At 46.1% G+C, this 3,127-nt stretch overlaps 1 pseudogene; it reads left to right on the top strand.

Annotated features, from left to right (window-relative positions):
* Positions 1 to 934: 934 nt before the first annotated feature.
* LOC139661133 (putative nuclease HARBI1) lies at positions 935 to 2,916 on the top strand (annotated as a pseudogene).
* The last annotated feature ends 211 nt before the right edge of the window (positions 2,917 to 3,127 follow it).

The following is a 3,127-nucleotide window of genomic DNA, read 5'->3' as shown; positions in this document are numbered from 1 at the left end:
AGCGTTTTTGTGGACAGAATCCCTTCATTTGTTAACACAAGGCGTCTATTGTTAAATATTTGCAGGACCGTGTTGTAGAAAATTCAGTGACTTGCACGGCTAAATTAGTGGAGTACTGGCTTTTAATTGTGGAAATACGGTAGTCATAGCAGAAACCCCACGTAGGCTATAGGCAGTATTTTTCCGGTGCTCGCTCGCTCGCTCTCTCTTTCTATCTCTCTATCTCTCTCTCTCTCTGAACAAGGGTAAACAAAAACCACGCGACTGCTTCCTTGGTACAACTCTTGACTTTTTGGACCGCTCATCAACATATAAATTACATTTATAATGACATGAAATTAAACATTCTATGGCCATTATCAAAGGCAAACTCATGTAGAAAGATAGGCAGCGCCGCAGCAGCAACGCTCTCTGTGTGGACACCACAGGCGTGCGAGCCGCAGCAGTTCAGCGAGGTAGCCGTCACGCACCACTCACGCAGGCGGTGTGGCCCGGGCGTAAGAGTGGAGCAGCTAGGGAGAAACACAAGGAGAAAACACTGCGTTAAAACCCAGAGGTCCTCTTCACTGACTACGCCCAACAAAAAGAAGGAAGGAAGAAGAACCACCTCATATTCCTCACTGATTCCATCTACATCTGAAAAGATACTAGCTGTGTCCCATTTCCGGGTCCGCCTCCTTCGAAGGACGCGGTCCACGTAGGTGTGGCCTACGGAGGAGCGAAGGCTAGGCTGGACCTGCGCCAACTGCCCAAAATGGGACGGTCTACAGAGGATTCCCTTCTACGTCATAGCGAGTTCCCGCCCCTACGCTCCAGACAATAGTAAATACAGTAAATACCGGTCGCTTGCTACACTAGAAAATCACAGAAGATGGAGTTGAGCGATCTCACGATGGTTTTGGTTATTTATTTAATTTACCTTATAGTGGAGGAAATGGAGAGACTGGCTGAGAACCGCCAGGCTCGGCGTCGCTTGGTTTACCTGAGGATGAGCTCTGCAGGAGACCGTGGTCAGGTAAGGAAGCTAGATAAATCAAGTGTTATTTAAAGCTTTATGCCTAACAGCCAACTTGTAGCTAGCTGCTGTGTGGCAGTTTCCACTAAACCTAGGCAACAATGTAATGTTACACTAGAAAATGTTTTAGTTTAGTTCTAGTCATGGTTTAGTAACATTCAAGTAATAATTCTAGTCATTAATCAAATACAGTAGTAGGCCTGTTGAACAACAGCACAGTAGACCAAATACTGGTTGTCGCAATCAGAAAATCACTGAGGTAGTTTTTTATGTCTGCCAGTCACCACATCAAATATGTGTCTGTACATATACTGTATATTTGATGTGATGATAAAGACATAAAAGATGATTTTAATATTGTGTATATACAGTATACTGTATATGTATACAGTACATATATGTATATATGTATATATATGTGTATATATATTCTATATATACACATTGGAGACAGACATATGTATATGTATTTGATGTGGTGACACAGACTTGATTATGATTGTGACAACCAGTATTTGGGCTACTGTGCTGTTGTTCAATAGGCCTACTACTGTAGGCTATTTGATTAATGACTAGAATGTACATGTAGTAATGTTGGGTTTTTAAGAGGAAAAACAAAATCTACTACCTTGAAGAAACTATTTCTTTAGTAACTGTCAAGATGGGTAACACAAATTTTATATGAACTCTCCTCAATTTAACATGATTTATTTTATAACTTTGATACTTTTCTTCCAATGCAGAGACCCCCATACTGCAGGATAAACCTGTCAGTGCCTGTGCTGGAGAGGTTTTATGATAACCACGACACCCGTCCGGATTTCCGGCTGAGTCGGGAGGCCCTGGCAGTCCTGCTTGACCTGCTCAGCCAAGATCGGCGTCATGGATGGGGTGCCACAATCGAAACCTTGGTGTTCCTTTTCTGGCTGTCAAGTGGGGCATCATATCGGGTGGTCTCTAGAGTGTTTGGGATGCCCCGTTCCGCTGTCCACCGCATCGTCCACAGAGTGACAGAAGAGGTTGTGGCGATCAGGCACAGGGTCATCCACTTCCCGAAGACTCCGGAAGACCTTGAAGCTGTGTCTCATGGGTTTGCAGGGCTGGCGAGACACCAGGCATTCCAGAGGGCTGTTGGAGCAATCGACGGCTGCCATGTCCGTATCAAGCCACCGGGCAGCCCTGATGGTCAGTGCTACAGAAACAGGAAACTGTTTCCCTCCATAATCCTCCAAGCTGTGTGTGACCATCGGGGCTGCTTCATCGACACCTATGTGGGCTGGCCTGGGTCAGTTCATGACTCCAGGGTGCTCCGCCACAGCCCACTGTACCAGAGGGCTGTCTATCCTCCTCCAGGGAACTTCCTCCTTGCAGATGGGGGGGTACCCTTGCCTTCAACACCCACTCCCCCTCATCACCCCTTACAAGAGGCCTGTACAAGGTGTGGCAGCCCAGCGCTTTAACTCACACCACTCCATGTGAGTCATTCCAAAGGGGGGACTCCATGTGCTCCTTTGGAATGATGAAGACCAGGTTCCGGGCCATCTTACTGCAAGCACTGGAGGTCAAGCCCGCCTTTGTACCTCAGGTAAGTCATTACTCCATGATGGGTTTTTTTTCTATAATTACATAAATAATTCTGTCTAGATAAACAAATCTAACAGTAGTGTATCTTTTTGTTGTCTAACAATTTGTTTCAGGTGATAACAGCATGTGCCGTCCTGCATAACATCTGCCTCGGGGCTGGCGATGTCATGGCACCAGAGGATGAGCCTGAGGAAGATGTGGATGAGGATGAGAGTGAGGAGTTGGAGGCAGCAAGTGGGGCTCCCTGGCGCAACCAGCTGTGTGCAGAGGTGTCCACCCTGGAGGAGGTGGCCCCTGACCATAACTATTTTCAGTAGGCAAGTTAAAGCACTAAACTGTTACATTCCATCCGCCTGTGAATCAGGGCAGGGATGCACAGCTATGTCTTATCTAAATTAGCAGAACTCAGTTGTTATTCCTACTTTTCCCTGTACACCAGTGATTTACTTACAAAGCCTTGTAGTAATTGTATTCTACCAATTGAGTAGGAACTGTATTTTGCCAATTGGGACAGACATCCCTGCCCTG

The sequence above is a fragment of the Centroberyx affinis genome, unplaced genomic scaffold (assembly GCF_046629955.1).
Source record: "Centroberyx affinis isolate AG114_WGS23_722 - 3 ecotype Tasmania unplaced genomic scaffold, CSIRO-AGI_Caff_v1 ptg003462l_1, whole genome shotgun sequence".
In the NCBI taxonomy this organism is placed as follows: Eukaryota; Metazoa; Chordata; class Actinopteri; order Beryciformes; family Berycidae; genus Centroberyx; species Centroberyx affinis.
The sequence above is the reverse complement of the archived record's forward strand: the minus strand, read 5'-3'. Positions and strand labels throughout refer to the sequence as shown.